The sequence below is a fragment of the Monodon monoceros genome, unplaced genomic scaffold (assembly GCF_005190385.1).
Source record: "Monodon monoceros isolate NGI ecotype Baffin Bay Population unplaced genomic scaffold, NGI_Narwhal_1 Super_Scaffold_11, whole genome shotgun sequence".
In the NCBI taxonomy this organism is placed as follows: domain Eukaryota; kingdom Metazoa; phylum Chordata; class Mammalia; order Artiodactyla; family Monodontidae; genus Monodon; species Monodon monoceros.
Window position 1 is genome coordinate 743,030 of NW_021703767.1, and position 9,741 is coordinate 752,770.

The 9,741-nt window shown below is 50.0% G+C and overlaps 1 protein-coding gene across 5 annotated transcripts in view; it reads right to left on the reverse strand.

Annotated features, from left to right (window-relative positions):
* The window catches only part of PCBP3 (poly(rC) binding protein 3), a 213,571-nt gene that overhangs the window by 67,929 nt on the left and 135,901 nt on the right, over nt 1-9,741 (reverse strand). Inside the window, exon 1 of one of the 5 annotated variants that reach the window (XM_029214235.1) lies at nt 5,221-5,283. The exons of the other annotated variants lie outside the window; for them this stretch is intronic. The gene's annotated coding sequence lies outside the window, so the exon portion shown is untranslated. Of the gene's footprint in view, nt 1-5,220; nt 5,284-9,741 lie in introns of those variants that run through there. 5 annotated transcript variants of the gene reach the window in all.

Below are 9,741 nucleotides of genomic sequence, written 5' to 3' on the forward strand. Positions count from 1 at the left end.
CCTTCCTGTGCTGGATGTGTGCGGACGAAGGTCTCTCGGGGTGGGGGAAATTCAAACTTGAGATGCCAGAACTTATACAGCTGTTCAGCTTCAAAATGGACTCCTCTGAGAAAAACCCATGCCAAGAGATCTAGAAACACATGGTAAGAACCCCCCAGCCCCCCTCAGCTGTGGGTTTAGACGCTGCTTCCAGCCCATCACGGCCAGGAGCACTTGGCACTCCGAGCGCATCCAGCCCAGGACGCAGGCAGGCAGTGGCTGCACTCCTTTGGGGAGATCTGGCGGATCACAGGACAGGGCCCCAAGCCCGTGGGTACAGCAGATGAGGGGCAGAGAAACCCTCTAGAAGGAAGGGCCAGGGGCCTGGGGCTAAATGGCCGCATTTCCACCGTGAAGACTCATCACAATTCCGACCCAAACCCAGCCGGACCTGCATGAACCCTCACAGAGCGGGTGAAAGGTCACTTAAAAGAATAAAGAGCCAATTTTAAAAGACACTCACTGAGACTATGTGCTCCTGGTACAGCCACGCGGTGAGACGGGTGGACCCAGGAGGACAGGCACGTAAGGTACTGGAAGACACCGTGACATTAGGACCCTTGGGGAACTGATACACGGTTTAACAAAGGTGCTAGCACAATTAGTGTTAGACCAAAAAGTAAAAGATTAGACTGATCTAACCTCACACACTACACCAATATAGATTCTAGCACAATTTCAAGAGTAAAAGTATATTCTTATTTCACTCTTTAGGTGTGGGCTTCACACAGCGATTTCCTACCACAGAGGACAGTGTGGCAAAGGGGACAAAGAATGACTCGCAGTGGAGAGACTGACAGACACACCTGGGCCAGGTGACCAAGGTCAGTGTCCACAGTGTAGGTCATGAGATGGCATGGACCCTGGACCCCTGGACGGGACGTGATGAGAAGGGCCCTTCCCCTCTGTGCTCTTCCAAAAACCCATAACCCGAGTCCAGTCATGAGAAAAACATCAGACAAGCCCCGATAGACGGACGTTCTGTAAATTCTCTGACCCAGTCTCCTCAGAACTGTCAAGATCATCAAAAACAAGGAATGTCTAAGAAAGTGTCACAGCCAAAAACAGCGTAAAGAGACAAGGCAATTCAATGCATTCTAGGACAGAAAAAAGACATTAGGGAAAAACTGAGGACTTCTGAATATAGAATGGACTTTAGTTTGGTGATAATGTATCAATCTTGGCTCCTTAATTGTAACCAGTGTACCACACTGACATAGGTGTTAATAACGGGAAACTAAGAGTGGGGTGGGTGGAAATCTCTGTGCTGTCTTTTTTTTTTTTAACATTTCTGCAAATCTAAAATTGTTCTAAAGCCTTTTTTCAAAAAGCTATTATCAACAAAATACAAGGGCAGATCATCTGAGAAAATATTTGCAGTATATACTTCAGAAAACAATATGTAAAGAACTTTTACATGATAAAATAAGATGCTGGCAATGTGTGACTAAGATGTGTGCAAGCTCCGTGACAACCAGAGGTACTGCCAGAATCCTCGTCAGCAGCCGGTGAGACAGGTGGGGTTTAAGGTGCCCTGTTGTGGAAGCCTGGCCCGGCCTGGGGCTGCCACCCTCACAGGACATGGTCTGAGAAAGCCGTCGGTCCAGAAGCACCAGAATTCATGTACTGAACATCTTCCCACGTTCTTAAATACCCTCTCCAAAACCCTTCTAATGGCATCAGACTAACCCCTCATATTTCACCAATCCCCCCATAATTTGGCCACTTCGGTTAATGATGATATTTTTCCTTTTATTACTTTGAGAAACAGCAACACCTGTAAATTGTGACTTGCCAATAGGTAAGTATAGGTCACTCAGTGAGTGCAAAGTTCCAATCGCAGCAGTGTGGACTGCTGGACGCCAACTTGCCTTACGATGCTACTGGCTGCACACAGCCCCCCTGCCCGGCGTTGGTCCGGGACCACGGCTCCCACACTGAGGCCTGGGACTACCGGGTGGGACCCGGGGCCCTGCTGCAGAGCGAGCTCCATGGTCGGATGGGGCGGTGCTGGTGGGGAAGGTCTGCTCCCACCTGCTCCCCTGCCAGGAGGGGAGGGGCCCAAATGTCCATGAGTACTGCCCCCGGGACAGGCTGGGCCCGGGAGTGATGCCCACGGCAGGCTCAGCTGTGGGCTAGCCTGGTGAGGGGAGACCGTGCCTGGCCACAGGTCAGTTGGCCCTCGAGCCCACTGGGGACAGGGAAGGCTGGCCGCCATCCTCGGCAAAGGTCACATGCCTGCCTCCCAGCCAGAGGCCCTGTGTCAGGTTCGTATGGCCCCTTCTCCACCCTTCACTGGCTCTAAGACACGCCCCTGGCCTAAAGGTCTGTGGGCGGCAGGAGGGGGTGCAGGTGCAGCCCTCTGCTCCTGCCCAGCCCTGGGCGCTGCCCACTCAGGACAGTCTTTCTGTAACAGGCATCTGACTTCAGGTTCACGCTGCCAGTGAGTTTCCTGGGAGGCACAGGCCGAAGGGTGAGGTGGTGTATCATCAACGTGCCTTTCTGTGCAGTGGCCTCACCGTCCATTGCCTTGCACTGAGGGTGCTGCCCCTCGAGTCACAGGGTCCCCCTTCCAGTGGCCTGAAGCCCCTTCTCCTGCTGACGTCAGCCCAAGCGCCCTGGACGGGAAGCCTAAGGTCACCGAGTGGGCCAGACGTATGCAGCCCAGGCTGGCCTCCACCCACTCCCCTCCCGAGTCCACACCTGCCCTTCAGCTGAAGCCGGTGCACAAGCCCTACGGTCCCGCCAGTTCACAGGTGTGTTGGACCAGACATCCTATCCTTCACACCTGACTAGCCCGGTGCGCTAAGGAGCTCTGGGGGTAGCGGTCACAGCAGCCCTGGACGCCCCCACGTCCCCTAAAGGGCCATTCCCTGCACTCCCGACTGCGTCCTCACAGCTCACCCGCCCTCCCTGGAGAGGCCAGATACCTGGAGCACGAGAGGACGACGGCCATAGGCAGGCGGGGAGGCTGCAGGTGGAGGCGAGGACGGGCAGCCGCTCCCGCCCTCCGTTAACATCCCACGTTTGCAGACCCTCAGCCCCGCTCTGAAGCCAGTCTTGACGCGCTTATGCGGGCGTCTCCAAGGAGGCCGGGAGGATGATGGTCAACAGAACCTCCTGAACTCAACCGGGGTGGAAAAAGCGCTTCCCATCTGGGTATTCTAGAAGTCTCAGTCTCTCCTTCACTGGAAGGCGGCCCCGGAGATGAAAGGGTGTGACCTGATCCAGCAAAATTACCAGCCACTAGGAGGCAGCAGAGCTCCACTGGCCAAATCCCAGTTCTTCAAAGAAAACAGTTCTCTGAGGGATTCACAAAAACAGACCAAACCTGCCCCCATGGGTTTGGGTTAGAAGCCATGCCCACTACAAGGGCAGAGTTGATTGGATGCTAAAGACTGCAAGGCCCTCAAAACCGAAAGCGTCTCTCACCTACTATTCCAGAAACATGGGCCAAACCTACTCTAACTCCCGGCTACGGGGCCTCCCCAAGCACCCTGACAACAGCAGTGTCCTCTTCTGACCACCAGCCCCTGGGTGTAGGGGGAGGCATGATCCACACACACCTTCTCCAGGGGCAGGTAGCTCAGTGGGACGGGGTGGGGGGAACCCCCTCCCGCAGGATTAAATCTCTGGGAGATCCCACAGCTTTTCACTCCTTTCAGAAAACAAAGTCCCTGGTCACTGTGAGTTTCACCTGAGTTAACATGAACACTCCCCCATACCCCCAACCCCCCTAGAAACAGTGCTGGACAGGACCCGAACACCCACCTCAAGGAGGCTGCGTTTGAGTGGACAAGACAGATGACAGGCAAGACAAAGATAGGCCAAATAGGGCACTGGGCAGTGACCAGTGTTAAGCACAGCCAGGAGGGCGCTCAGGACAGGGTGGGGGTGGGCCTCACAAAGGGGCAGGGAAGGCCCACTGTGGTGACTTTTGAATAAGGACCTGAAACACAGGAGGGAGCAGAGCGCCCAGCCCACCGGGCACGTGCAAAGGCCCTGGGGTGGGGGTGGGAGTGAAGAGGGCAAGGGCAGCACGAGCTCGGTGACGGGCCTTCCAGGTCATCCCAGGACTCCAACTGGTGTGAGAACTGATTCCACCATTGCGCAGCCTGTCCCGAGGAGAGGTGAGGATGTTAGAAGCGTTTTAGATTGGGAGCCTGGACTAAAGCTGTCACGCCCAGATCCCCAGTCGAGAACAGCCGGTCAGCTGGTTAATGGGTGGTTCTGCGGTTCTTCCCAGCAGGACAGTGTCCAAGCCCGTCTTCCTGCTGCATACTACCGGCAGGTGGAGGCCATGCCTGATGCTTCTTGGTCCAGCAGCCTCGGCCAGCATGTGGGAGCCTCTCAGGACCCAGTGCCCAGCCGGGACACTCATCGGGAAGGCCTCACCCTCAGCTTCAAGAGCACTCCCTCCGCACTCAGCCACAGTGCCGTAAATTATTTTAACAGGGGTGGACAGGCCCCCAGAGTGTGCAGCTCCACAGGGAGCCAAGCACACAGACCCCCCGGCAGCCCTGCTACCCCATGCAGCTCCTGACGCATCAGGGAGAAGCTGAAGGTCAGCGCGGGACCCCATGTTCCCAGGTCATCAGGGCCGGACCTCAAGTCCACACCGGTTACATCGGCCTTCCTCACTTGAGATTTGTCCCTCTTTTTTCAACCATGCTTTCCAGCTGCTGACTTCTGTGCACAGCTGTCCAAGGTAGAGTTCAAACACAGCTCGCTGGGCAGCAGCTCTGCCCACCTGGAGGCTGTGCTGACCCAGTGCTCTAAGGGTCCCACTTCCTGGCTCCCAGCTCACTCCACTCTGGGGGTCGGCCTGATCACCACGCGGCCCCCCAGACCACAGGCTCATCTTCAATCCTCACAGTCCCAGGTCCCCTGCATGGTCCCCTGTGCCCGCCCCAGGAGGTGACCATACACACGTCTCCAACGCTCCCAGGCACACCTGGTCACACAAGTCTCTTCAAGATGGCAGGTAGTTTTCAAGCTTCTCTGAGCCACAGAAACCTTTCTCCAGACACAGCTTTCTGCAAACGCTCTGTGTGTGAGTCAGTTTGAATGTGCCAGGTGCAGACACCCCTGTACTTCCTGGAACATTCCAGAAAGCATCAAAGGGAGAGGAGGAAGTGAGGCCCCGACACCCCAGGCCGGGGTCATGGTCCCAGCACCAACCTTCACTATCTGAGGCCCCAGGAGAAGCACTGCCGTGTCTGGAAAAGGTGTGGTTCCATCCAGAGTCCTCCAGGGAGGCCTGTGGGGAGGAGCCTACGAGGCAAGGACGAGAACGTGCTCTGAAAGGGGGACGTGCAGTACCAACATCGGTGCTCCTGTTACCACGTTCCAGCTCATTTCTACATAAATTCAACAAGGAAAGAAAATATATCTTAAGTACCATGCAAACTGCTTACTGTCAGTCTTTCTTGCTACCATTACTAACATTCTAATAAACTGCCCTTTTCAAAATGCTTTTGTGAAAATGTTTTCCGCAAAGATGCAGGCAAAACACGCTGGGCCCAGCCAGAGCCTGGGGCACTAGAAGGGCGCAGCAGCCCACCTCCACTCCTCAGCCACGGGCCTTGGTGAACACAGGACAAGAGGCCTGCTCTCTGTCCTGCAGGCTGACTGCTCGCTGTGTCAGCAAGCGGGGTAGCAGGGCTGGACCACAAGGCAAAGAGATGTGGCCGCCCCACCATCACACCTCTGCCCCATTGCTGTCCAGCTCCTTGCTCAGCCTGCAGACACTGCCACTTAAAAAAAATCTGTACAAAGAGATACACTCAAAAATGTTAGAGATGAATCAAAATGAAATTCTAAAAAAAAATGGTGAAGTAATACAAAGGAGGTAGGATGAGTAAACAGAAAAACAAAAACCAGAGAGAGGGACTTCGCTGGTGGTCCAGTGGGTAAGACTCTGCACTCCCAATGCAGGGGGCCAGGGTTCAATCCCTGGTCGGGGAACTAGATCCTGCATGCATACTGCAACTAAGACTCCACATGCCGCAACTAAGAAGTCCGCATGCCGCAACGAAACTAAGACCAGGCACAGCCAAAATAAATAAATAAATATTTAAGAAAACAGAGAGAACAAACACAAAACAAACAATAAAATGACAGCCTTCAGCCCTAACATGGCAATAATTATTACATTATGATATAAATGGTCTAAATACCCAATTAAAAGACAGGGATTGGCAGAATGTATTAATGAAAAAAATGACCCAACTATATGCTGTCCAAGCAAATATTATTTTGTAAAAAATCAGGAATGATTACATTAACACCAGACACAGCAGACTTCAGAGCAAGGCCAACAATCGGGGACAAAGAAGGTCATTACATAATGATAAAAAGTCTCTCCATCAAAAAGTGAGCAATCCTAAATATGCATGCATCAGACAACAAAGCCACAAAACTCATGAAGTAAAAACTGGTAGAACTAAGGGGAAAATAGACAGATCCACGGTTACATTTGGAGACTTTAAGACCCCCTCTCTCAACAGCTGGTAGAACAACTAGACAGAAAACCACCAACAATATAGAAGAACTTAACACCAGCCCCTAGATGAGGTGGTTGACATTTGTAGAACTGTCTACTCAACAACAGCAGGACACATATTCTTTCCAAGCACCCAGGGAACAATCACCTAGACAGACCATATCCTGGGCCATAAAACTAATCTCAACAAATTGAAAAGAATTCAAATCACACAGTGCATTTATTCTCTGATTATAATTAAATCAAACGAGAGATCAATAACAGAAAGATAACAGAAATGTCTCTAAACACTTGGAAATTAACACACTTCTGAATAATCCATGGACAAAGAGGAAACCTCAAGTGAAATTTAAAATATACAATGAACTGAATGAAAAATAAAATACAGAGCTTCCCTAGTGGTGCAGTGGTTGGGAGTCCGCCTGCCAATGCAGGGGACAAGGGTTCATGCCCCGGTCCGGGAAGATCCCACATGCCGCGGAGTGGCTGGGCCCGTGAGCCACGGCCGCTGAGCCTGCGCGTCCGGAGCCTGTGCTCCGCAACGGGAGAGGCCACAGCAGTGAGAGGCCCGCGTACCGCAAAAAAAAAAAAAAAAGAAAAAAAAAGAAAATACAACATGCCAAAACGTGTGGAACACAGCTGAAGTAGTACTGAGAAGGAAATTTCAGGACTAAATGCTTAAATTAGAAAAGACAAATGGTTTCTACGTTAAGAAGCTAGAAGTAATGTAAACTAAGGCCAAAGTAGGTGGAATGTAGGTGTGGCAGCAGAATAACCCCTGCACCCACCCCAAAGATGCCCACATCTGAGTCCCTGAAACTGTGAATGTGACCTCTTGTGGCAAAGGTATTCTGCAGATGGGATTAAGGTTACAGGCCTTGAAACAGGGAGACTTCCCTGGATGGTCCAGGTGGACCCAATACAGCCACAGAGTTCTTTAAAATGGGGAGCCTCTCTGACTGCATTAGAGAGAAAAGTGATGAGGGAGGAAGGGTCAGAGAGAGCTGCAGTGTGGCAGGTGGGAGGGAAGGGAGGGAGGCTTCAGAAACTGGAAAAAGCAAGGAAATGCATTCTCCCCGAGACTCCAGAAAGGAGCACAGGTCTGCCACACCTGATGTTAGCTCAGTGAGACCTGTGCTGGAATTCTGCTCTACAGAACTAATTCTAAGATAAAAAATTTGTGTTGTTTTACATCATTAAGTTTGTGGTAATATTTTAAGGCAGCCATAGGAAATGAATACAGCGGGAAATAATAAATATGAATGGAAATTAATGAAAACATAGATAAACAATAAAGAAAAATGAAATAAAGTTAGTAACCTTCAAACTGGAAAACGCTTAAAGAGAAAAGGAGAAAACAAACAAGAGATATGAAGATAAGCCACCACTACAGATCCTACAGATGTCAAAATGATAACGTGGGATTATTACGATGAACTACTTCAAGCCAACATATATATCAACTTAGATGAACTGGACAATCTCAAAAACCACAACTTCCAAAACTGACACAAACTAAGAAGGGAATTTGAATACCCCTGTAAATATTGAAAAAGTTGAATTTGTTGTCAAATACCTTCCCACCAAGAAGACTCTAAACACTGGGAAATTCTGCCAAACGTGTAAAGAAGTGATAACACCAACCTCACACAAACTGCTTCAGAAAAATAGAGGAAGAGGAAGTAATTCCAATGGCATCATACAAAGCAAGCATAACTCTGAGTTTAAAATCTGACAAAGATGTGAGCAAACTGAAAATGGCAACACCAATATCTCTAATGACCATAGATGCAAGCTCCTCACAAAAATATTAGCAAGAAAAATTCAAGAATCATGAAGAACTAGGATTTACACCAGGAATGCAAAATTAGTTTGCAAAATATTTGCAAAATCTGTCAGTATAATTCACCACCTTAAAAGGATCTAGCAGAAAGTTAAAATTTCAATAGATGTAGGAAAAATCATTTGACAAAATTCAACACCATGCATGACAAAACCCCTCGACAAACACATCTTTTTGTTACACGACAACTCTTGCTTTCCAATGGCATCAACCTGATTGCTGACTTGCTTGATCCTTCAAGACACAAGTTGTGGCATTTAGGATGGGGTCATGATGCAGTCACTGGTGTTGACCCAGCCTCAGGCAGGAACCCTGGTAAGAGCTGGGTGACAAGCAGAAGCCCACGGTCCTTGGGGAAGGTAGAAGCTGGAGGTGAGCCCCACACTCATCCTGCTTGTCCCTGAGGGTGTTTTCCAAGTGGGGTGCAGAGATTGTAGATAGGGACTAAGAAGGAGCATCCAAAACCTGTGTGAAATCCCCCTGGGGTCTTTGGTGAATCATGTGTCTGCATAAAATGAGACTCTGGGCAAGGGTGGGGTGGTCAAAACTAACTGGGAAGTGGGGGTCACACTGACAGCTCAGCTCAGCAGGAGCCAGTGTGGGGCCCTGGAGTGAAGGGAGCCCAGTGAGAAGACCAAGCTTTCCGCAGCAGTTGCACGTAGGTGACGGGGACTCTGGCAAAATGGAAATAGACCTGCCCTAACAAAGCCGAAACTCGAGTCTTGAGAGGAACAAGGGGACCACTGACCACTTCATTCCTTGCCGGAACAAAGGGGGAACACGTGGGAGCCCTGCAGCACTTCATCCATGATGCTCAGCACACAGAGGAGAATTCCCAGACTCACAGTGAGCCACGAGACAACCAACAGGGTCTGGGCGTGATCCAAACATTCATGTTGGCCAAGACCTCAAAATAGCTGTGATGATTATATGATAGAAAATAGAGGAAAAGGTAGACAAAAGCGACATGGAGTATCTCAACAAAGAATGAAAAGTTAAAGAAAAAACTGCATTCTAAAATTGAAAATTACAAAATATGAAAGAAAAAAAATCACTGCGTGCAGCTACCAGGAGACTGAACACAGTAGAATCCAGGGCAGTGGACCTGAGACTGAACACAGTAGAATCCAGGGCAGTGGACCTGAAAAGCAGTCAACAGAAAAGGCCCAAAATGAAGGGCAGAGAGGAAAAAAGAAAAAGGTTAGCAAAAAGAACAAAAAACAAACGGAAAATCTAGAAAAGAGCGTAGGAGGGAGATACATTGAATGGGTTTACCCAAATATATGTAACAGTTTAAAAATAACAGTAATAACGTTGTTACTAACAATTAATCTATGGAACTATTTTTTTTTTT